Source organism: Pristis pectinata, chromosome 9, assembly GCF_009764475.1.
Source record: "Pristis pectinata isolate sPriPec2 chromosome 9, sPriPec2.1.pri, whole genome shotgun sequence".
In the NCBI taxonomy this organism is placed as follows: Eukaryota; Metazoa; Chordata; class Chondrichthyes; order Rhinopristiformes; family Pristidae; genus Pristis; species Pristis pectinata.
Window position 1 is genome coordinate 11,437,178 of NC_067413.1, and position 26,886 is coordinate 11,464,063.

Genomic DNA, 26,886 nt, shown 5'->3' on the forward strand with positions numbered 1-26,886 from the left:
CTTATCTGATGCAATGTGCCTGTGATGCTGCTGCAAGTAAGTTTTTCATTGCACCTGTGCACACATGTACTTGTGCACGTGACAATAAACTCAACTTTGACCTTCACTTTAATTCACTGCTTGAAAACACTTAATTTAAGTTGCATATACCACTTTTAAAGTATATGTATATATTTTACTCTGTAAACATACATGAGGGATCTTCCATTTTGTGCTTTTGTGGGTGAAGAGGTTAAAAACTAAAGATAGGTAAAGAATTCACATCCTCTGATCCTTCTCAATGCTGACTGTACATTTGCCCAATAAAGGACAGATGCAGGATGATTTACAAAATGCAGAGTCGTTTAATTGTATTGAGCAGAAGTTATTCTTGAAATGCCTTGTATTAACACAAAATAATCACTGAGGAAACATGGTCCAATTTCTCAAATTTTGGGGGAACGGAGCAGTACACTCAAGAATCAGTCTTGCATTTTTAGAGTGCCTGTTGTATCTTTTTCAGGGCATCACACTACCTTTTAGAACTAATGAAGTACATTAGTCGCTGGTGCAATATAAGAAATAGATAGAGTCACACAGTTACACAGCACAGCAACAGGCTCTTCGGTCCAACTTGTCTGTGCCGACCAAGATAGTTTTCTGAGCTAGTCCCTTTTGTCTGTATTTGACTCATATCCCTCTAAACATTCCCTATCTATGCACCTGTCCCGTACCTGCCTCTAATACTTCCTCTGGCAGCTCGTTCATTATACCCACCATCTTCTGTGTGAAAAACTTACCTCTCAAGTCCCCTTTAAATCTTTTCTCTCTCACCTTAAACCTATGCCCTCTGGTTTTAGACTCTTCTACCTTATCCATGTCCCCCATGGTTTTATAAATCTCTAAACAAAAGCCATCGTGTGTTCAGTGAGGGAGATGCTTAGGCATAAAGGGCACAGAGTGCCCTGGACCAAGTTCAGGGCAACGGGGTTAATATGGAAGGGTGTCCACTAGTCAGCACGGATGAGATGGGCCAAATGGCCTGTTTGCATGCTGTTTGAGATGAGCAATATCACTATCTTGGCAAGTGAGGAGTATTCCAGCACACTCCTGATGGTGGGAAGGTTTTGAGGGGCTATTCAGGATACACAGCTGAATACTCTGCTCTGTCTGATTGTTTTGTAACTTTTCCCATTTCCCAAAAATGTTCAGATTTCTGAACGGTCCATGAACCCATGAACACTATCTTGTTATTCCTCTTTTGCACTATTTATTTATTTCTGTAACTTACAGTAATTTTTACCTCCTGCACTGTACTGCTGCCACAAAACAACAAATTTCACGACAAATGTCAGTGCTAATAAACCTGATTCTGATTCTTGCCCACTTTTACTTTCAAACTGACAATGGTATTAATTGAGAAAACTTGGCCTAAATATTTCAGAAATTGACTGTGATAAGCTCTGCAAATGCTGGGAATAATTGTTAGGCTAAAGGATGGTAGATATTAAACCAAAGAACAATTTTCTACAGTACTTTAAAGAACAAATTGTGCCAATTAACTATCCACACAGCATCTAAGATTTTTGGGCATTACCAGTACTTCTGGATAACTTGGAAACCACAGTAGAAATAGTCATAGATCATACAGCATGGAAACAGGCCCTTTGGCCCAACTGGTCCATGCTGACCAAGATTCCCATCCGAGCTAGTCCAATTTGCCTGCGTATGGCCCATATCCCTCTAAACCTTTCTAATCCAAATATAGTCCTACAATAAACAGCAAAACCTTTGCAAATCTCCACTGCCCAAATGGGTTTACTGGGCAAGGATATAGTTAGAATCTGTACTGCTGTTGCCTGGGAATCAAATAATTACTGAAAAATATCCTCAATATATATCCCTTGAAACAAAATTATTTTACTGCCAATTACGACCACATAAAAATCTCCAGTAGAAATAAATAACAACCTTGTCTGAAGTTAATCAATCCTTATTCACACATTATCAATGAGTTTGTTTCCAAATACAATTATTTTGTCCCGATTCTAAACTAAATCTCAAACTTCTCTCGTTCTGATGAAAGCCCATCGACTTTAAATGAGAACTGTTTTTCTCTGCTAAATACTGCTTGACCCTTCCTTGACAACTGTTCGGTGAGATTTGCTTTAAACTCAGGATGGTTAACCAACTTTCTGCTTCATCATGAAAGAATAATTATTGTTTTACAATCACCACTTTGGGCGCATTTAAAACAAATGTTCAAGACCGAGATGAAGGATTCTGGACACCAGGGGGGTTGGGGAAAATAGACAAGGCACAACTCATTATTGAAATAGAAACAGGAAATGCTGGAAACAGTCAAATAGTATCTGTGGAAAGAGAAACAGAGTTAATGGTTCCGGTCGAAGACCCTTTGTCAGAAATGGAAAAGTGAGATTAAAAAAGCAGTTCTAAAAGGTAGTTCTGACACTTGACCTGAAATATGAACGCTTTCTTCCTCCACAGATGCTGCCTGACTTGCTGGGTGTTTCCAGTATTTTCTGTTTTTATTTCAGATTTCCAGCATCTGTGATTTTTTTTGATTTTGAACCACTTGTATTGAATGGTAGGACAGGTTTGAGGGACCAGGTGGCCAACTCCTGCCCCTATTTCAACTGCTCTTAAAATCCATGTCTTTGACTAAGCTTCTGTTCATCGTTCCTGACATATCCTCATGTGGCTCGGTGTCAAACTTTATTCAATAAAACTCTTGTGAAGGGCCATGGGATATTTAATTTCATTTTAGGGTGTTATACAAGGAGCATTTTCACCTTGGGCAGTGCTTCAGGGTTGAAAATAACGTGTCCCCTCAGCAGACCTGATGCCAGGTTCAGATTCAAAACGTCGACAATTCCTTTCCTCCCACAGATGCTGCTCGACCCACTGAGTTCCTCCAGCAGATTGTTTGTTGTTCTTGTCTCCCCTCCAGTTCTGTGGTTCTGTGGTGGCTGATGAGGTAGGTTCATGTAGGATCATGCAAGGATTAGCAGCATTGTGGTTAATTTACTGGATTTGTATCCAGATACAGTAAAACTCTGATAATCCAACACACTTGGGACTTTGGTGATATCAGACTGGCAGGTAAGAGTCACAGCACAGGACAGGCCCTTTGGCCCTTCTGGTCCATTCCTACCAAGATTCCCATCTAAGATCATCCCATTTGCCCATGTTTGGCCCATATCCCTCTAAACCTTTCCTATCCATGTACCCTGTCCAAATGTTCCGGACTACTGGATATTATTTCTACTAATATCCCAACACACTTCTAATTCACTTTTTTAGACTTAAGTGGTACTATAGTAAGTTTTCCAAGTAAATCTGGCAAGTTTAAAGGGAGAACTGGAACTGGGACACCGCTAAGTTTAAAGGACGTGTGAGAAATTGGACCCTGGTGGGTTTACAGGGAGTGCAGGAACTGCGGTCTAGAGGAATGTCTTATCATTGGATTATTAATCAAGACACATGTCTGAATCCCACCATGGCACTGAGGGAATTCCAATTTAACTACATTTTAAAAATATGGCACTTAAAAAAAAGAATAGTTAGTAGGTTAGAGCTCATGATGAGGACTCTGCTGCTCGGGGGAACTAGACGGAGATTGTGTGATGCATAAAGAAATCAACGTGTCAGGCAGCATTGGTGGAGACAGAAAACAAGGAGAACGATTTGCATCCTACCTTGTTGTGACCTTGCACCTTATTGTCTACCTGCACTGCACTTCCTCTGTAGCTGTGACACTTCACTCTGTACTGTTATTGTTTTTACCTGTACTACCTCAATGGACTCTGTACTAACTCAATGTAACTGCACTGTGTAATGAATTGACCTGTACGACCGGTTTGCGAGACAAGTTTTTCACTGTACCTCGGTACAAATGACAATAATAAACCAATACCAATACCAATGACCTCCCAGCAGACAAAAGGTCGTTGACCTGAGACGTTAACACTGTTCCTCTCTCTGCAGACGCTCCTCACCTGCTAAGGATTTCTACCATTTTGTCGATTTATTTCAGACTTTCAGCATCTGCAGTTTTTTTGTTCTTTTGCTCACAGATTGGGCGACTGCTTTGCAGAACCCTTCTGCTCAGTCCACAAGGGGTGACCTGAAGCTTCTCGCTGCCTGTCACTTTAATTCTCCAGTCTGATTGCCCCAGCCTCAGACCGCCTACCCTGTTCCAACGAGTCTCAACCAGTGCTAAACCACTGTCACTTCTTCTGATCAGGCCCTCTGGATTTAACGATGAGTTCAGCAGTTTAGAACAGTCAGCAATTCCAGAGAAACAAACGACTGCAGATGCTGGAACCTAGATGAGAAATCAACAAGGTGCTGGAGGAACCCAGCAGGCCAGGCAACATCTGTGGAGCAAAACGGATAGTCAACGTTTTGGGTCAGGACCCTTCTTCCTGGCCTGCTGAGTTCCTCCAGCAAATTTCAGTCAGTAATTCCAGCCTTTGTATCTCATGTTTCCTGAGTTCTCATGATTATCTCTTTTCTACTAGTAATTTCACTAGTAAATTATTTGTCTGCTCCTGTGTACTCCTCCAGACCTGCCTGCCGTATGCACCAACCTTCACCATCAGTACAAACTCCACACAGATAGGACCTGAGATCAGGATTGAACCCACGTCGCTGGAGCTGTGAGGCAACAGCTCTACCAGCTGTACCACTGTGCCTGGCTTACAGGGTTACTGGAGACAGGCAGAAAGCATCCTGGCCCCCAGTCTACCTCCCTCACCCACTGTGTTGGATGGTCAGAGATGGGGTTCACTGTCAACACTTGAATTCTTTCGTTAATTTCATGGTTATTTTAGGGATGGGTACAAAATGCTGGCCTTAATAGCAACACCCACATCCTGAAAAATAAATGCAAGTAATTGCTGGCATTTCTTTTTTATAAGGCTTTTAAAAATGAATTTGAACACACAAATCATTTGTGTTTTCAAGATTACCCATCCAGGGTCACTTACGACAACTTGTTCAGGGACACACCCATTACACTGCTGTGCCCAGTTTTAACACATGAACTACAAAGGCGAAAGATAACACAGAGTCAGACAGCAGACATTTCGTCCATTGTGTTTGCCAGTTCTCTGAGCGAACCAGTCTTTTCCCCACAGCACTGCAAGTGTTTCCCCTTTCAAATATTTATCCATTTTGCTTTTGAAAGTTATTCATAATTCTGCCTCCACCACCATTCAGAACAGTCACAGCATGAAAAAATGCCCTGCCAATCACCCGTGTCACCTGATCACTCCTCTCCCGCCACTTTAGAGGGATAGGGGGCAAATGCAGGCAAATGGGACCAGCTCAGGTAGGCAACTTGGTCAGCATGGACGAGCTGGGCCGAAGGGCCCGTTTTAGTGCTCTGTGACTCTAAATCCAAAGCCCTTCATGAATCTGACACTGGTGCACTTAAAGTGGATAAGTCTCCTGTTCCGGATGGGATCCATCCAAGGTTGAGTGAGGGAAGAAGTTGTAAAGACCCTGGCGATAATCTTTCAATCATCTGGAGATCGGGAGTGGTGTCTGAGGACTAGAAAACTACAAATTTTAAGCTTGCAAATTGCAATTGTAACATCATATAGTAATTGCAGAACAGTCAGTTGACCTCAGTGATGGGGAATGTTCTGTAGACAATATTCAGGGGCAGATTTACCAGTGCGGATTGATTAAAGAAAGCCAGGATGAATTTGTTAAAGGCATATTATATCTAACTAACTTGATAGGTTTTTGATGGAGGAACAGAGAAGGTTGATGAGAGTAAAATTGTTGGGGGTGTGTGTGTGTGTGTGTATGTGTGTGTGTGTGTGTGTGTGTGTGTGTGTGTGTGTGTGTGTGTGTGTGTGTGTGTGTGTGTGTGTGTGGTGCCTCTGAGTAGACTTGCCATTAAGATTCAGGGCCATGGAATAAAAGAGGCTGTGGCAGTGTGGATAGAAGATTGGTGAAGGGATGTTTGTCGTACAGGGGAGAGTGTTCAGTGGAGATCCCCGGTGGTCAGTATTGGACCATTCCTTTTCCAAATATATATTAATGGTTAGAATTCGGTGTACAAGGCACAATTTCCAGAGAAACAGATGAGACAATACTTGGAGGCTTAGTAAACAGTGAGGAGGACAGTAATAGATTGCAAGGAGTTTAGACTGATTGGTGGAATAGGCAGATAAGTTTAATGGGGAGAAATGTGATGTGTTCCATTTTTGTAGGGAGACTGAGGCAAGATACGCTGGAAAGAGGTAGAAGAACAGAGAGATCTGGGTGTGTATGTGAATAGTTTATTGTAAGTGGTTAAAATAACAGACAGTATCCTGGCCATTATAAATACAAACATTGAGTACAAGAGCAAAAAGGTCAAGATGAACCTTTATAGGTTTAACAAAAACTGGGGTATTGTGTTCAGTTCTGGCTGCTATACTTTAGGAAAAATAAGGAAGGAAAGAGAGGGTGCAGAGGATATCTCCCAAAATGACGTTATAGAATGAGCTGCCAGAGAAAGTAGTTGAGGCAAGTACAATAATGAAATTTCAAAGACATTTGGATAAATACAGGGATAGGAAAGGTTTAAAGGGCCAAATATGGGCAGATGTGACTCGCTCAGGTGGGCACTTTGGTCAGCATGGACGAGTTGGGCTGAAGGGCCTGTTTCCATGCTGTATAACTCTCTGACTCTTATATAGACAGATTGGAAGTATTAAATTGTTCTCCTTGGAATGGAGGAGGTTGCAAGGAAATCTGATGGAGGTATTTAAAATAATGAAAGCAATAGACAAAGTAGATAAAGAGAAACTGTTCCCACCAGCAGAATGGTCAAAGTCTAGAGGACACGTAAATAACCAAAGGTAACACAAGAAATAATTTATCCTTTACACACTGAACCGTCAGTGTCTGAAATGCACTGCCAGGGGGGAGAAGGGGAAGCAGATTCAATCATAGAGAAGCAAAGGACTGCAGATGCTGGAATCTAGATGAAAAACACGATGATGCTGGAGGAACTCAGCCGGCCAGGCAGCATCCGTGGAGAAAAGCAGGTAGTCAACGTTTCGGGTCAGGACCCTTCCTCAGGACTGAAGATAGGGAAAGGGGAAGCCCAATAAATAGGAGGGAAAAACAGAGCAGTGATAGGTGGACAAGAGAGGGGAGGCGGGGTGGGCACAAGGTGGTGGTAGGTAGACGCAGGTAAGAGACAGTGATAGGCAGGTGCGGGGGAGGAGGGGAGGGCAGATCCACTGGGGGATGGGTCAAAGGTAAGGAGGAGAAAAGGGGGTGGCGTAGAAAAAAGAGAGATAGGCTAGGAAAGGGAAGAAGAGGCATGGTTGGGGGTGGGGGACGGTGTGGGGATTACTTAAAGTGGGAGAATTCAATGTTTATGCCGTTGGGCTGCTAACAGGAGTGGTTCAGTATCTGAAAGGGGAGAGAAGGAGGGGGAATGAAACTGGCTGGATCGCTCCTGTATACAGCCAGTGGGTTGACAGGTTGAATGGTCACACCCCTGTACCATAACCATTCCTCGATCAATAGACACACCAGCCGAGACCGCGATAAATGAAGAACAGCGTGAACATTGTATTTATAAACTCACATGTGTTTGCCCTTGGTGGCGGGTCCATTTTCTTTGTGGTGTTATTTTTAAAGTGAATGACTGTAAATCCTATTTTCCGATGGGACTGTGAATTTGAGATTGAATGCAGCGTGCGTGGGGCTGCGGCATACTTGGTACTGTACCTGGTGTGTAGGGGTTGTGGGGGGGGAGGAAGGGAGGGTAGGGGAGGCACCCCTACTGACCTTCCCCTTTGTTTACTGCACATTGCTGGGATACTCCCTTTGACTCAGTCTGGCCCACGTGACTCCGACCCAGTTCCTGCTCTGCAGTGGTTCTGCTAAAAATAGCCGTGAGCTTGCCTTGGCTCTGCTTTTGGTTTACATAAGCACTTTGGGGGATGGGGCCCTCGCCGGTGGATGAACAACAGGCGACACAATCTTCATCAGAAATATTCCGACAAAAAAAAACCCCTGGCAGCAACCACGTTCGGCAACAGGCGATTTCACTGGGGGAGAAAAATAACCTCAGGATTTTTTCTGTTCTAAACATGCTATCGAGCTAAAACCTTCCAACCGTCCAGGAATAAAACAGAGCAGCCAGATGCCCTAGATCAATTTGTTGCTTTTAATAATTTAGACGTAATATCAATTTAACATCACGGAAGACATCATTGTTCAACTTCTTTCCATCTTATCGGGCACTCATGGTTAAAAAATACTGTTTCCTACTGTTTAAAGTGAGCACTGTTCGATACCACCCAGTCTATTGGTTAATGCTGATGCATCATTAAATGATTCTGTGTGACCAAAAATGGTTAGAAACTTTAATGTGGCACTAACGTACATCTTACCTATTTAGTATTTCTGTCCCTGCCTCTGTAATTGGGGGGGGGGGGAGCTATTTGATCTGGGGTTTTAAATATACAGGCCCATTAAGAAATGTGAAATTCTGTTATGGATTTAATTCCATCTTGCACACCAGGTTCAAAGGGAGAGGAAGCTATTATTATATTCAAAACTGAAAGATCTGTTTTAGAAATGGTGCACACTAAACAACCAATCTTTGTTGATTTTCTGCCAGCATGTTTAATGTATTCAATACAATCTTTGTATTGAAAAAGAGGCACTTCAGGGTCCGCTGAAATTCTTTAATCCATACCACAATATATGGTACACTTTCTCACACACACAAATACACCCCACACCACACACACACACACACACACACACACACACACACACACACACACACACACACACACACACACTTACTCCACAGATATGTGTGTGCACATATCCAGCAGTTGTAGAACATAGAACACATAACCTTTCAATTTAGAGGAACGGAGTTGACGACATAATATTGCTCTGTTTCTATTGAGAAATTTTAGTTCAGTTTTATTTCTGTTTTTTTAAAATTTTTTTTCTTTAGCTTCATTTGGTTTGATATATTGTTTATAATTTTTCTTATTGTTTTGGGGAATTTTTTTTCTTTCTTTTATATTTTATAATAAATCTTTTTCTTTTACATTATATTCATTCACTAACAGATCGTTGGATCTACAGATTTTTTTTATACTTTATTGTTCTTTATGATTATCCATGTCATGATTGTTCTCCTGATCTCTTTGTATTACACATATAAACACTGATATATTAATCTGTATTAATTTGAAAACTAATAAAAAGATTGAAAAAGAAAGAACACAGAACATTACAGCATAGTACAGGCCCTTCAGCCCACAATGTTGTGCTGACATTTTATCCTGCTCTAAGATCTATCTAACCCTTCCCTCCCACCCAGCCCTCCATTTCTCTATCATTCATGTGTCTATCTAAGTGTCTCTTAAATGTCCCTAATGTATCTGCCCCCACAAACTCTGCAGGCAGTGCATTCCACGCACCCACCACTCTCTGTGTAAAAAACTTACCCCTGACATCCCCCTTATACCTTCCTCCAATCACCTTAAAATTATGTCCCCTCATGTTAGTCACTGTCGCCCTAGGAAAAAGCCTCTGACTGGCCACCTGACAGAGTCTCTGGCTCTGTCTGATAATCAGTTTCAGGTAACTAGTGGGAATCTTGTGTACGATAAGGGGGCTTGATGACTCCTTGCCAAAGAAACAGGCATGGAGGCGGAGGTGACAGAGAAGAGCTTGGCATCATGTCGGGTGTGGAACTCATTGAGATGTGGGATGGCGGTTATGAAGGTGAGGCCTCTGCTGTGGACGTCCTGACGCAGGGTCATGACCCGAAATATCGACTCAACAGATGCTGCCTGACCTGCTGAGTTCCTCCAGCAGTTTGTTTTTTTGTGGAATGTAGGATATAAAGAAATGTGAAGGAAGGGAGGGGTCTTGGAATGCCCACTGGAGGCAGACCAGCTCCCAGTGGAGCAATCTTATTGGTCCCATTCCCCTCTTGTTACTTCCATGTATCTGTGTAAGTTATTCTCTCACACACATGCCTCTCAATTCCCCCTTTGATTCTTTTTGCTGTTAACCTACAATGAGGGATAACTTACAGCAGATAAATTGCCCTCCAGCATGTCTTTGGGATGTGGGAAGAAACCAGAGCCCTCAAGAGAAAATGCAATCTCCACACAGACAGTACCCAAAGTCAGGATCAAATCCGGTCCCCGGAACCATGGAAACCAGCCTCTCCCCGTGGACTCTGTCTACACTTCTCGCTGCCTCGGTAAAGCAGCCGACATAATCAAAGACCCCACCCACCCCGGACATTCTCTCTTCTTCCCCCTCCCATCAGGCAGAAGATACAAAAGCCTGAAAGCACTTACCACCAGGCTCAAGGACAGCTTCTATCCCGATTTATAAGACTTGCATGGTCTTGCACCTTATTGTCTACCTGCACTGCACTTTCTCTGTAACTGTAACACTTCATCCTGCATTCTGCTATTGCTTTTCCCTTGTACTACCTCGATGTACTGATGTGATGAGATGATCAGTATGGCAAAGCAAAGTTTTTCACTGTACCTCCAAACATGTGACAATAATAAACCGATTACCGTGAGTTAGCAGTGCTAAATGCTGCACTATCTTACTGCCTGCAAGTACTTGAAAGTAGCAGTACTTGAATGGTGGATGAGGTGTTCAAGAGGGGACAGTGGCCCAGCCAGTAGAACCTCACAGCTCCAGCGACCCGGGTTCGATCCTGACCTCAGGTGCTGTCTGTGTGGAGTTTGCACATTCTCCCTGTGACTGTGTGGGTGTCCACCCACATCACAGAAACATGCAGGTTTGCTGCTGCGAATTGCTCCTAGTGTGTAAGTGAGTGGCAGAATCTGACAGGAATGAAGCGAGAATAAAATGGGATTAGTTCAGGGTTAGTGTAGATGGGTCCTTGAAGATTGGTGTGGACTCAGTGGGATGAGGGCTGTCTCTGTGCTGTATCTCCCCATCTGAGGACATACAGGATACTTTCCCAAAGTAGAAGGTCATGTAAGAACTGAATAAAACATTGTTTAGGCCAGAGCTACAGTATAATGTACTGGTCACCACACCTCAGGAGGGTTGTGTTAACACTGGAGAGAGTGTGTAGGAGATCGATGAGGATGTTGTCGGGCTGGAGATTACAGTCGTGAGGAGAACCCGGAGTTGTTTTCTTTGGAATAAAGTAGGCTGCAGAGAGATTTAACTGAGGTGTAAGACTGAGAGACCCAGAGAGAGTAAACAGAAAGGACCTTCTTCCCCTTGGCAGGGAGGTGAGTAATGAAGGGATATAGATATATGGTCAGTGTCATACAGCATGGAAACAGGCCCTTTGGCCCAACTCATCCATGCCATCCAAGATTCCCATCTAAATGAGTCCCATTTGCCTGCATTTGGCCCATATCCCTCTAAACCTTTCCTATCCATGTACCTGTCCAAGTACCTTTTAAATGTTGTTAATGTACCTGCCTCAACCACTTCCTCAGGCAGCTTGTTCCATATACTGACCACCCTCTGGGTGAAAAAGTTGCCCCTCAGGTTCCTATTAAATCTCTCCCCTCTCACCTTAAACCTACGTCTACTTCTTGATTCCTCAACCCTGGGAAAAAGACTGTGCACATTCGCCCTATCTATCCCGCTCATGATTTTATACACCTCTATAAGATCACTCTTCATTCTCCTACACTCTAATGAAAGAAGTCCCAACCTGCTCAACCTCTCTCGGTCCCTCAAGTCCTGGCAAGATCCTCGTAAATCTCCTCTGCACTCTTGCCAGCTTAACGGCATCTTTCCTACAGCAGGGAGACCAAAACTGAACACAATATTCCAAATGTGACCTCACCAACATCTTGCACAACTTCAACATGAACTTTCAACTTCTATACTCAGTGCCCTGACTGATGAAGGCCAGTGTGCCAAAAGCCTTCTGCACCACCTTGTCTACCTGCAACACCACTTTCAGGGAACCATGTACTTTTACTCCTCAGTCCCTCTGTTCTGCACTCCCCAGGGCCCTACTGTTCACTGTGGAAGTCCTACTCTTACTTGTCTTCCCAAAATGCAACACCTCATACCTACCCGATGGTTGGCAGATGACAGTGGAGAAGAAAGAACTATACTCATTTAATGAACGACCAGGAGAGGTCTGTGACTCACTGCCTGAAAGGGTGATGGAGACAGGTACCCTCATCTAATTCAATAACTACCCAGGTGAGCACTTTACAGGCTGCAGGCGAGAGGTGGAGACTGGGGCTACTGAACACCAGGTGTTTGGACATGGGCATTAAATTTCTGAGGTTCCATGATGCAGAACTCTCAGTCACGCAACGTTGTTGAATCAGAATTCATGAGTTGGAGATCGGAGAGTCGATCAAACTAGAGGAACATCAAAATGTATGGAGAAGATCTTAAGCTGCTGTAGAATGGATTGTACTTGTGAAGATTAACATGCAAACTCCATACCCCAACTGACCCAGTGCGTTTCTTACAAATTCCATGATTGTATGTAGAGTTGCTGCAATCCTTCAAAGTAAAGCAGGGAATATATTTTTGGTTACTTGCAATATACAGGCCATTCCTCTGGTTACAAACGCTTGACTTATGGACATCTGCACATACCAGCGAGTCCCATAATATTATTAAATTCAAAAGCCCGACGTACCTACATGCATTAGTTCTACGAATGACAGAACTAGTTTCCTCTCTCCACTTTTAGTAATTTTCCTTTCTGATCAGCCTTATGTGCTTTTGATACCATTCATTACAATACTGTGGAGGTACAGTTACCATATCAAGTGATTTTTGTGTATTTTCCGACTTGTGGAAAAAAAATCGACATATGGATGTCTGTAAAAACGGAACCATTTCCTACCCAGGGCGGACTGTGAGTTACTGAACAATTTGGATTTATACAGAGTCTTTAAGAGAGTAATATTTTATATGGGGTCTATTAAGGCAAGATTTGGCAGTATACCACATTTGATGATATACAGATGATCAAATGTTTGGTTAAAGATATAGGTTTCAAGAGAGTCTTAAAAAGAGATGGATAGGTTTAAAGAGCAGTTAATATTGCACAAAACAATGGGATTATAATCTGTGCCCCTGTTGTCGACTGGCGTTCTAAATAAACAACTGCATGACTTGATGCAAACTGCCAGTAACAGACGCCATCCATCAATATTACAGCGATGATCAATATTTCAATCAGATCACTGTAAATAAGGTCATGATCCTCATTGGCCCTGCTTATGGAGGGGAACCTCGACCTTGCAGGAGCCAGTTCCAGCAGCAAGGCTGTGCCAGTGGATTGTGTGAAACCATTATTTGCCAGGATCACTCAGGCAGGCTGGAAGCAGAACGCTCCAGATAGATTCAGAGAAAATAACATTGCGCTGAATGTCAAGATACATTCTGAAATAGATGACTGACGATTTTTACACTGATTTACTTTCACTTTACTTGATGGTCACAAGGCCAAACCTTCAGATATGGCAGCAGCCACTGTGAATTTCGACACCTAACACGCAGAGCTAGACTTTGAGCACCGCGAAGCCACGCAAAGTGTTTGCTGAGAATTGTGAGTAGGGCAAGTGGGAGGCAGGTGTGTGACAACAGGCCTTGGGCAAGAAATGGGACTCTGTAACTGCATTTAGTGACTCAACTGTTCCAATTCCAGCAGCATTAAATGGTGGGCTGGAGAAATCTCACCACTGCCAAGCCATGGCTTCATTCGTGCCTTGGTGCCACACTGACACCCCTGACCTGGATGACAAAGTGTGAGAGTGGGTCTCATTGATTCTGCTCTTGAACTGACCTGAAGAATCCTAATTCTATATTCTATAAAACTATATTCCCCTCAATTTACACTAATGTCGCTATGTCTACTTTTGTTTATTTTGTTGTGTAAGTTATGTATAATTTATGTTGAGAGAAACAAAGGACTGCAGATGCTGGAATCTAGATTTCACCCCTTTTGCAGGGACCGCTCTCTCTCTGCGACTCCCCCCCACCCATCCCGCTCCCATCCCGGGAACTTTCCACTGCCCCCGCCATAGGTGCAACACCTGCCCCTACACCACCTCCATCCAGGGACACAAACAGTCCTTTCAGGTGAGACAGAGATTCACCTGCACCTCCCTTAATATCATTTACTGCATCCGGTGCTCCAAGTGTGGCCTCTACATTGGCGAGACCAAACGCAGACTAGGTGACCGTCTCGCAGAACACCTGCGCTTTGTCTGTAACTGCGATCTGCACCTCCCCGTTGCCAGTCACCTCAACTCCCCCTCCCACTCCATCACTGATATGTCAGTCCTCGGCCTCCTCCACTGCCGGGAGAATTCCAAGCGCAAACTGGAGGAACAGCACCTCATTTTCTGTCTTGGAACCTTGCAGCCTAACGGCATGAACATTGAATTCTCCCACTTTAAGTAATCCCCACATCCCTCACCAACCCCCCCCCCCCCCCCCAAAACATGCCTCTTCTTTTCTTCCCTTTCCTAGCCTCTCTCTCTTTTTTCTACCCCCCTTTTTTTCTCTCCACACCTTTGACCCCTCCCCCGCTGGATCTGCTCTCCCCTCCTCCCCCCGCACCTGCCTATCACTATCTCTTACCTGCATCTACCTATCACCACCTTGTGCCCACCCCGCCTCCCCTCTTTTGTCCACCTATCACTGCTCTGCTTTTCCCTCCTATACATTGGGCTTCCCCTTTTCCTACCTTCAGTCCTGAAGAAGGGTCCTGACCGTAAACGTTGACTGCCTGCTTTTCTCCATGGATGCTGCCTGGCCTGCTGAGTTCCTCCAGCATCATCGTGTTTTTAGTTTAAGTGTATGGAATCTATGTTTGTCATGTTTGTAATGTACTGTGTAGCTGCTGCAAAAAGCTAATTTCCATGGCAGTTATACCCTGGGTATGTGTGGCCACGACAATAAACTTGAACTTGAGGCAATGCTCTGCCCCTTACCCTGGGGTCCACCTGGACTTGGGGTTCAAAATAAGGTTCTTGGGCAGAATGTGCAGAGGCGTTGCATAGCCTTGGGACAAGGTCCACCCAAAAGAAATATGTGGGTGAAGGATCCCTGGAGCCTGTGCCAAGAGTAAAGGTTCTTGCTCCAGTGATCAATAATTAGGCAGCAAATGGATTTTCTGCAGTTTTTTGCTTTCAGACAATTAATTAACTGTTAAACCGGCAATGAGTAACAGCTGAATTCATCCTTGCAATCAACCTTTTTTGAACTTAGAACAGTACAGCACAAGAACAGGCCCTTCAGCCCACGATGTCTGTGCTGAACACGATGCCAAATTAAACTAAAGCTCTTCTGCCTGCACATGACCCATATCCCTCCATTCCCTGCACGTTCATGTGTCTATCTAAAAGCCTCTTAAACACCGCTATGGTATCTGCTTCCACTACTAACCCTTTCCAGGCATCTACCACTCTCTGTGTAAAAAACTTGCCTCACACATCTCCCTTAAACTTTCCCTCTCTCAATTAAATGCAAGTTCTCTAGTATACTCACCCTTGGGAAAAGATTCTGACTGTCTACCCTATCTATGCCTCTCATAATTTTATAAACCTCTATCAGGTCTCTTCCCAGCCTCCGACACTCCAGGGAAAACAACCTAAGTTTGTCCAACCTCTCATAGCTCATATCCTCTAATCCAGGCAGCACACTGGTGAACTTCTTCTGTACCCTTTCCAAAGCCGCCATATCCTTCCTGCAATAGGGTGACCAGAATTGCACACAATATTACAGTTTTACGTGACCTCTGGAACTTTTGACTTGGTATTTATTGCGTTTTATTCCACCTTTTTCCTTGAAAAGGCACCTTGGGGATATGTTGCTTTAATGCCAGTGCGATCACATTCAGCTAAGTGGCAGACAGTCTGAATAGTCATGTACCACTCACGTTTAATGTTGACTAGGCTAGAATCAGTCAATCTGCCAATCGCAGAGCAGCCTCGCCCCCTCCAAGAAGCCAATCCAGTGAGGTTCCTCCCCTGGGTTTTCCCTGGGTGCTCCGCTTTCCGCCCACATCCCAAAGACGTGCTGGTTATTCGGTTAATTGGCCACTGAGGGTGGAGATGATGGGCATGTGACAGGAAAATAAGTAGGAGAATGGGATCGAGGGCACTGCTCCAAGAGCTGGCATAAGATTTGATGGGCTGAATGGCCTCCTTCTTCGTCGTGAGGAAGATCTGGGAAAGTCAGTGTCGTGCTGTCTGGTTGACTCCAGCTAGATGGTGGACAGACAATGTGAGCCACAGTACTTGGCACTTGTGTGTGCCACACTGTTTACTGTCACCACCAACATCTCATAAAACAAAATAGGTCTTGAAGTGGAAATTATAGAGGTCAAAATAAAATATTTATTTCATTAAAAATGCTGCTCCACCCCAAGCTGCTGCAAGCTGTAAATGAACAGTGATTATTTTTGCTCTGATATTGAACATTAAAAAAAATGAGACTCATACTGGTGACGAAGTATTAAAAGCTGCTGCGCACCAACAGATATCATTAAAGATATATTTTAACCTCAATAGTTCAATTGTAGATGTAGTGCACAGATAGTAATCACCCTTGAGAGTTCAAGAAAGGAACGCCCTTTCCAACTTATAAAGGGTTCTAGGGCCTTGTACTAATGTTCTCTCAAATTTGTAACAGGCACCACTTTCTCATTCCCCACAGCTCGCCCTCCTCGCCTGGAACTGCTGCTCCTGGTTTGCAACTGTCCGATCCTGGCCGATCTCAGAAGCTAAGCAGGCACAGACCTGGTCACTACTTGGATGGGAGACCACCTGAGTTCACCAGGGGCAGTGGGCTTTGCACAGCAGTCTGGAAAGCGAGACGTGGCAGCGTCTAAGCCACATCTATTGAGTTTGCCTTGCTATCCTAGGTTTGAATATGGCACAAGGTGGATGTTTATGCCTGCTGCAACTGAAATTCTTTGTCACCTGGGTGTAGTGTATTAACATGTGCAGGGTACTTTTAAGAATGTGTGCAACATGCAGACACTGCTTGGTTTAGTTGAAACTATACTGCCTTCAATAAAAGGTTATTCTGTTGATTGATTTATCCTTGAGATTTACCTATGCAAATGAGATCACAACGGCAATGAGGATAGAATAATACTTGAGGGAGCAGCGAGACAATGGGGAAGGGGTTCTCCTAACAGAGCAGTGAAGATGGCAGGCAGTGAACCTGCTGGTGGATATATTGGTGGTCTTGGCCACTTGCCTCGTATATGGAATATGTGGAAATGATCTTGTGGATGAACGATATCACTGGGACCTTGGGGGGGAGGAACACAGAGAGAAAAATGCAGCCTAAAGAGGAGGGTGATATTGTTGTTGGTGGTAAGATTGGAGGCAAACGACATACTGATACTACAAACTCAAGACAAGGTCTCACACAGTGTTGGAGAACAGAGTGAACCTAGCGTTCAGGTACATGGTTCCCTGAAAGTGCAGCCACAGGTAGACAGGGTGGTGAAGAAGGCGTTTGGCATGCTGACCTTCATCGGTCAGGACACTGAGTATAGACGTTGGGAGGTTATGTTGCAGTTGTGCAAGGTGCTGGTGAGGCTGCACTTGAAGTGTTGTGTTCCTGCAATAGGAAAGATGTTATTAAACTGGAAAGAATACAGAGGAGATTTACTAGGATGTTGCCAGGACTCGAGGGACTGTTATAGGGAGAGGTAGGACAGGCTAAGACTTTTTCCCTTAGAGCGTAGAAGACTGAGAGGTGTATAAACTCACAAGGGGCAGAGATAGAGTGAATGCGATCAGTCTTTTTCCCAGGGTTGGGGAGAAGGCATCGGTTTAAGGTGAGAGATTTAATAGCAAATGAGGGGCAACTTTTCACACAGAGGGTGGTACGTATGTGGAACGAGCTGCCAGAGGAAGTGGTTGAGGCAGGTATAATAACTTTTAAAAGACAGTTGGACAGGTACATGGATAAGAAAGGTTTAGAGGGATGTGGGACAAACGTGGGCAAATGGGACTAGCTTGGATGGGCACCTTGGTGGGCAGGGACCAATTGGGCTGAAGGGCCTGTTTCTGTGCTGTAAGACTATGACTCAGTGAAAACCTTGAAGGGACATCTTAATCTGAAGAGATCCAGGAGCCACTTCTGCTTTATTCTGCACTGACCCCACCCTTCTCCAGCTGACACGCAGGGGTTACAGGCTGCAGTACCTGAAGTGGATAATGACGGTTCGATGGGTGCTGCATCACCATGCGGTAGTATGGCTCAGGATGGGGCTGTGTACACAGGTAGTTCTGTCCATGGGCAGTCTATGCAGGTAGTTCTGTCCATAGGCAGTGTACATAGGTAGTTCTGTCATGGGGCCAGGTGTATACAGGTAGTTCTGTCCATGGGGTCAGGTGTGGGGACTGTGCACTGTCCATCGTCTAATTGATGAGGAATGTGAGGCTTGGGCTGAAAGGAGAGCAAAGCAGTTAAAAGTGAACTTTTCCTGGGGTGTGGAGTTGTGGGGGTGGGGGGGTGGGGGTGAGTTAAACCAGCAGCTTAGCCGTGACAAAGAGACATTGTGTATGAAGGAAATTGAGAGAAGGCCATGAGGTAAAACACCACCTCGTCTCTTCTTCCATTTGGGCACGCTGCAGCCTTCAGGACTCAATATCGATAACTCATTCTTTTTCTCTATGTGTCAGAACTGCCTCTTGGCATTTTGGTTTACTTTCTGTTTTTCACTTCTTTGTGTAGCTTGGCCAGCTGGTTTTCACAGTTTTACCATTAACAACACATTACCGAGACAACCTGATCTTAACTGCACCTTATCCGCCCCATTTAGTCATTTGGTCTCACCCTAACAGAGATATTCCCTTTGTTAGAGTCACAGAGCATTAGTGTGTGCAATACCTTTGGCCCAATGAGTCCATGCCAATCACAGCGCCCACACATCTAGTCCCAATTTCCTACATTCAGCCCATATCCCTCTAAGCCCCACCCCTCCATGTACCTATCCAAGTGCTTCTTAAATGAAACTATTGTACCTGCCTCAACCACTTCCTCTGGCAGCTCGTTCCATATACTCATCACCCTCCGCGTGAAAAAGTTGCCTCTCACGTCCGTTTTAAATCTTTTCCCTCTCAGCCTAAACCTGTGTCCCCTAGTTTTGGACTCCCCTACCCTGGGGAAAAGACTGCTAGCGTCCACCTTATCTATTCGCTTCATGATTTTATAAATCGCTATAAGGTCATCCCTCATTCTCCTATGATCTAAGGAATAAAGACCTAGCCTGGCCAACCTCTCTCTATTAACTCAGGCCCTCGAGACCTGGCAACATCCTCGTAAGTCTTTTCTGCACTCTTTCCAGTTTAACCATGTCTTTCCTATAACAGGGTGACCAAAACTGTACACAGTACTCCAAGTGCGGCCTCACCAACGACTTATACAGCTGCAAGGTAATGTCCCAACTCCTGCACTCATGGTCCTGACCGATGAAGGCCAGCGTGCTAAACGCCTTTTTCACCTTGTGTGAGCCATCCCTCCCCCACCTCCTCTGCTACTGAAAGCTCACTCATTTTTTTCGCTTTCCAAGTTGTGGAGGATGGATCCTGGACCTGAGACGTTAAATCTGTTTCCCTTTCCACAGATGCTGTCTCACCTGCTGAGCGTTTCCAACAATTTTTGTTTTTATTTCAGATTTCCAGCTTCTGCAGCGTTTTTTTTCCCTCCTCCCCTCCCCCCCGATTTTGAAGGATGTCCTTCTGGTGGCTGCACTTCTGTTGTTTAAAAGCAGCAGCATGAGTGAGTCTACTGATACAGCAATAGAACATAGGACAGTGCAGCACAGGAACAGGCCCTTCGGCTTATGATGTTGTGCCGAACTAATTAAGCTAATGATGGCGATTTCAACTTATCCCTTCTGCCTGCACGTGGTCTCTGTCCCTCCATTCTCTGCATATTCATGTGCCTATCTAATAGCCTCTTAAATGCCCCTATTGTATCTGCCTCCACCACCACCCCTGGCAGTGCATTCCAGGCACCCACCACTCTCTGTGCAAAAAACTTGCCCCGCACATCTCCTTTGAACTTTCCACCTCTCACTTTAAATACATGCCCTCTAGTATTAGACATTTCGACCCTGGGAAAAAGATACTGGCTGTCTACTCCGTCTGTAATCTTATAAACTTCTATCAGGTCTCTCCTCAGCCTCCAATGCTCCAGAGTAAACAAACCTCGTAACTGTATACCATCTGGCCAGCATTTTGCTTCATCCAGTATGTGACTGTGCGGTATGAGCCACTAAACACTTGTCACCTCACTAGGTTGCACAATCTTGACCACTTCTCAGGGTTAACATTACAGTTACCCCTTTCCATTGCAGTTATGAAGCTGAATAATAACAACCACTTTTAACACTGTGGTATATGACACATAACCTTCCCACTGGGGACTGTGCGAGGGTGGCTTCCTGTTGATGATATGCCGAAGCTCAAATAACAAGTTAACCCACCCCACCACCACCCCCCTCACCCCACACACTCCTCACAGGGCCCTTTTTCTCTTCAACTGCACAATGCAGAGGTGATACCTGCTCTTTGTTCAATCATATTTGGACCTAAGTGTTTGGTTGCCATCAACTGTCTCCACATAGCAACAGATGCAATTAAATGAACGACACAAACTGTGCATCTCCACTCCCGCATCAGCACAACTAATGAGAGAATTCAATCACTATTTCCTTCTTATTCTCTTTGATTTTCTGCTGCATTTAAATTCACTGATTCAGGGTGGGGGAGATTCCAATTTAGATATTTAAAGACATTTATCCTGTTAATTGGCAAAATATCCTTGTAAATACAATCTCTTTCTCTCTCTCACACACATGCACAAATGTGCACACAGATGCACATATACAGGCATACATGAACACACAAACATATGCATGCATACATACACACACTCATAAGCATACACACTTACAGCCTTAGTGTGTGCAAATACATCTGCACACAGAATGCATGCATGGAGGCTCACATGTATGCATGCAAGCACACACACACATAAACATTCACTGGTATACTTCCAGATACATATGTACACAGACACATGCATGCATATGGACACACACACATACAAACATGCACAGAGACCTACCACAGAGAGGCACATATACATGCACAGTCATATGTATATGTCACACACACACACACACACACACACACACACACACACACACACACACACACACACACACACACAAACAGGCAGATATACATGCAGACACACATACATATGCTCACAGATACAAGAATATGTGTGTGCATGGTTGGTCACACACATATGCCTGCACACACAGGCATATGTACACACATAAAAGCACATAAATACACATACTTGTGCACCAAATACAGAGATATGTGGATGTACATATGTGCACACACCGACATACATTAAGACACACACACACACACACAAAGGCAAATCTATAACACTCACATATATACAGATTTGCAGCCAAATTCTGAAGATATATTTACATATGCACTCAACATAGTTTATCACAGCTTGTAATCAGCTTGAATTTATGCATCAGTTGGCAGCCAAATCACTGGAAACAAGATAAGGCAATTAAAACTGCCAAGTACTTTGAAACTCAGCACAACCAGTATCCTATCTTTGGCAGGGGACTGCAACTCCCACTGCCCTCCAGTTCCATCCTTGGTCCAACCACTCCCCTCATTCCCTTCACCACAAACTGCACCACTGTAACTTGAGTAACTGTTATAGGAGTGAAAAGTCTCCAATCCCTGGAGTTTAGAAGAATGTGATCTCTCTTCTAAACAACAAAAATGAGAGAAGTGTTCTCACCACAGCATAAAATTTATAAGGGTCTGTCACAAGGTGCACATTGGACGGAAACATTTACTCGCTGGAGACTTTAGATCATGGCCTCAGGATGAAGGGTTGCCGACTTAAGACTGAGATGCAGGGGAATTTCTTCACTAAAAGGTTGCGCTTCTTTGAACTTCTGCAGAAACAAATCTGAGCGAACTAATGAACATCTGTGCCCAGTGCTTTGAAAGACTGGCTTGGGGCATTCTGACAGAGAGGCAAGAAGCTGACTAATTTTCAATCTGTTAAGTATGCAGTTGACTGACTGACATTTCTCACTGGGCAACGGGAGCAGGATTAAAAAAAAATCACAATTCAGCTCAATAAAGGTTCTCTTTTAAGAAAAACAAACACGTAGTTCAGGCAGGCGGCAACAGCAGGGAGCATTCGATTCCCAAATTATTTTTGAAAGAAGTGGCATTTGCACTTGAGTTATCAGTAGTAAAATGTTTTGCAGAGATCAGTGTTTCTCCATAATAGGCTGGGAAAATGCTTCATCCAAGGGCAGTTTTTCATACAAGTCTACTGCAAATATTTAGAGACAAAGAGCTAAATTTAAAGATAATATTTTCTGTTAAAACGACTGCTCTGGCACAGACTGCATGGTTCTGCTCAGGACGCTGTCATGTTTGATCACAAGATGAGACTGTGACTACACATCATTCAGGATATTTCCACTAGGTTCTGTTCCTGCCTCATTTGGCTGCTGAAACTCTCATCCCTGCCTCTCACCTGTAAACCTGATGACTCCAACACAATCCACCATGCAGCCGCCATAAACTGGAGGTCACCCAAAACTCTGCAGCCTGTGTCCTAACATGCAGCAAATCTTGCTCACCCATCGCCCCTGACCTGTACTGCCTCTTGCTTAAGAATTGTCTTCTTTTTAAAATATTCATCATTGTTTACAAATCCCTCAGTGGTCTCACCACCCTCTTATCTCTGCAATGGCCCATTCCCTCTAACTTTCTGATGTCATTAAAATCAGGCCTCCTCTGTAGCCCTGGTTTTAATCTCCCATGTCTTCGATAACTAAGGTGCCAACCTCTGTTATTCCCTCCCTGAATATTTCCATCTCTCCTCTCCACTAAGGTGATCCTTAATTTCATTTTCGTATAATCGTGCTGGAGCATCTGGACAGAAAAGACACATATGTTAGACTATTGTTTATTGACTACAGCTCTGCCTTCAATACCATAATCCCAAGCAAACTTGTCGCCAAACTCCGAGACCTAGGACTCAACACCTCTCTCTGTAACTGGATCCTTGACTTTCTGACCAACAGACCGCAATCAGTGAGGATAGGCAGCAATACCTCCAGCACGATTATTCTCAACACTGGTGCCCCACAAGGCTGCGTCCTCAACCCTCTACTCCCTATATACTTATGACTGTATGGCCAGATTCTGCTCTAACTCCATCTACAAATTTGCAGATGATACTACTGTTGTGGGCCGTATCTCAAACAGCGATGAGTCAGGGTACAGGAAGGAGACAGAGAGCTTAGTGGAATGGTGTCATGACAACAACCTTTCCCTCAATGTCAACAAAACAAAAGAGCTGGTCGTTGACTTCAGGAAAGTGGGCGGTGTATGTGCACCTGTCTACATCAACGGTGCTGAGGTCGAAAGGGTTGAGAGCTCCAAGTTCCTGGGAATAAAAATCACCAATAGCCTGTCCTGGTCAAATCACATAGATGCCATGGCCAAGAAAGCTCACCAGCGGCCCTACTTCCTCAGGAGGCTAAAGGAATTTGGTTTGTCCCCTTTGACACTCACCAACTTTTACCGATGCACCACAGAAAGCATCCTATCTGGGTGCATCACGGCTTGGTATGGCAACTACTCTGCCCAGGACTGCAAGAAACTGCAGAGAGTTGTGGACACAGCCCAGCACGTCACGGACACCAGCCTCCCCTCCTTGGACTCTGTCTTTACCTCTCGCTGCCTTGGTGAAGCAGCCAGCATAATCAAAAACCCCACCCACCCGGGACATTCTCTCTTCTCTCCTCTTCCATTGGGTAGAAGATACAGGAGCCTGAGGGCACAAACCACCAGGCTCAAGGACAGCTGCCATCACACGGTGATAAGACTATTGAATGGTTCCCTTGTACAACGAAATGGACTCTGACCTCACGATCTACCTTGTTGTGACCTTGCACCTTATTGCACTGCACTTTCACTGTAGTTGTGACACTTTACTCTGTACTGTTATTGTTTTTACCTGTACTACCACAATGCCCTCTGTACTAACTCAATGTAACCGCACTGTGTAATGAATTGACCTGTACTATTGATAGGCAAGACAAGTTTTTCACTGTATCTTGTACCGTGACAATAATAAACCAATACCAATACCAATTTTTATATCTATGCTTTCAGAAAACATTGAGGCCATTCAGTCCATTAAGTCTATGCTAGCTCTCAAGGAAAACCCATCAATCCCATTCGCCCACTTATTTTCCCGTAAACTCTTCCCCTCTGACTTGGCTGTTAACTCCATGCTGACTTTCTTGTCACCCACGTACCTCCATGAGGGGAAATTTACAGTAGACAATTAACAGACTAATCAGTACACCTTCAAACCCACCTCTCTGCTTTTCAGCCCCTGCTGTATCACCTTCCTAAGCAGTTCAGTGTTCCTGGACTCGCTTATGATCTTTAAGGTGCTACACAAATGCAAACTGCTGTCCATTTAAGGGAAAGCTAAATGAATATACAGCCCAGATTAAAGGTTCCATAGGATGAACCATAGTCCTGTGATAAATATGCTGGAAATGCTTGAGAAGATTTTCTTTAAAAAGAAAGAGGAATAATTGAGTCGCACGAACTTTGCTGGGTTCTTTCAGCAGCTTGTTTTTTGCTCCAGGCTCCAGCATCTGCAGTCTCCTGTCTTTCCAGCAAATCCCAATTGCCTCCATGTTCCTATGACTATTCAGAAACTTTTAGGTACATCCCAAATCATTTTCCTTTCAAATGTGCTGGTCAGTAGAAATTGCTCGTCTCCGAACTGGAAGTTCAAGTCCAAACTCGGGACATCATTGCTGCAGTGCCGTAAAGAAGGAGTATTGTACTTGTCGGAGGAGCTGTCTCTCAAACAGAGCATTGAATCAATGGCCAGTCTGCTCTCTTGAGACGATGTGAAAGACACCATACCAAAGCAAGTGGGTTCTCTTGGAGCCAGAGAAAATAGGAGCAGGAGAAGGCCATTTGGCCCTTCAAGCATGCTATCCCATTCAACACTATCATAACAGTCATAGAGTGCAAAAAACAGGCCCATCAACCAAGTCTGCACTGACTACTGTGCACCACTTACACTCATTCCATTTTATTTTTTTCCAACTGTTATAAGACTCTTGAATGGATCTCTTGTAAGATAAAGTTGAACTCTTGATCGCTGTGCTCTGTGCAATGGCCCTTGCACCTTATTGTCTGCCTGCATTGAACTCTGTAACACTATATTCTGCATTCTGTTACTGTTTTTCCTTCTGTACTTATGTTTGGAACGACCTGTATGGGTGGCAGGCAAAACAAAGCTTTTCACTGTACCTCGGTACATGCGATATAATAAAGCAATTACCAATCACTCCCAGAGTCTACCACTTACCACATGCCTAGGGGGAGTTTACAGTGACCATTTAACCTACTTAACAGCCTGGCTTTGGGACTTTTAAAACTTTATTTATACAGCATGGTAACAGGCCCTTCCGGATTAATGAGCCCGTGCCGCCCAATTACACCTACTAACCCGTACGTCTTTGGAATGTGGGAGGAAACCGGAGCACCCGGAGGAAACCCATGCAGACACAGGGAGAACGTACTAACTCCTTACAGACAGGGACCGGAATTGAACGCCGACCGCTGGCACTGTAATAGTGTCATGCCAACCGCTACACTACCGTGCCAATGTGGGAGGAGACCAAAGCAGCTGGTGAGGGGATCGCACACAGTCAAAGGTAGAACATGCAAACTCTCCACAGACAGCACCTGAGGTCAGAATTGAACCTGGGTTACTGCAGCTGTGAGGCAGTGGCTTTACAAGATGATAAGAGGCATCGATCGAGTGGACAGTCAGAGACTTTTTCCCAGTGCAACAATGGCTAACACGAGGGGACATAATTTTAAGGTGATCGGAGGAAGTTATAAGGGGGACGTCGGGGTAAGTTTTTTACACAGAGAATGGTGGGTGCGTGGAACACACTGACGGCAGAGGTTGTGGGGGGAGATACATTAGGGACATTTAAGAGACTCTTAGATAGACACATGAATGATAGAGAAATGGAGGGCTATGTGGGAGGGAAAGGTTAGCTAGATCTTAGAGCAGGATAAAATGTTGGCACAACATTGTGGGCCGAAGGGCCTGTACTGTGCTGTAGTGTTCTATGTTTTACAAGTTGTACCACTTCACCTGACTGTTCCTCTCAGTAACACGCTCCTGCTCAGTAACCTATCTATCTATCTGTCTCCTTCTTAGAAATATTAAGTAATTTGACCTCCACAGCTCTTTGTCATAGCCAGTCCCACAGGTTCACCTGTGAGCGCTGGTGTTGGGCAGGTGGGGCTGCTCAGGGCTGAGACGTGGGGCACAGGGCTGCACCCTGGCCAGAACAGAGACAGTGATCCATCGCTGGGGAATGGTTGTAGCTGCTCCATGTGTCAACAGACTGCCTGGACCATGTGGTCTCTCTCTCACCACTCCCTGCTGGGTGTGATGGAAGCTGTTGTCTGCCCCTTGTCTTTGTCTGGCTGCACAGCTCTCCTCCGCGGCAACGAGCTCAATGTTGGTGGCTGGCTGATGGGCCAAATGGACTCATCGGTGTTAAATTGGGCCGAAGCCTGGGACTCAAAACCTTCCCTCTAGCTGGTCGCTGAGGGTTGAGGAGGATTTGCGTGGCTGTGGGAACCACAGACTCTTCCACAGACAGAGTAGATGAGTGGGTAGTTTGTGAGCGATGCACATGCAGTGCAGCAATGCATGTGCAATGCAGTGACACATATGCAACAC

The 26,886-nt window shown here is 44.6% G+C and overlaps 1 protein-coding gene across 5 annotated transcripts in view; it reads right to left on the reverse strand.

The window, feature by feature from the left end:
- The window catches only part of LOC127574711 (guanine nucleotide-binding protein G(s) subunit alpha), a 328,685-nt gene that overhangs the window by 45,141 nt on the left and 256,658 nt on the right, over positions 1 to 26,886 (reverse strand). The window contains exon 1 of one of the 5 annotated variants that reach the window (XM_052024005.1): positions 7,601 to 7,734. The exons of the other annotated variants lie outside the window; for them this stretch is intronic. The gene's annotated coding sequence lies outside the window, so the exon portion shown is untranslated. Of the gene's footprint in view, positions 1 to 7,600; positions 7,735 to 26,886 lie in introns of those variants that run through there. 5 annotated transcript variants of the gene reach the window in all.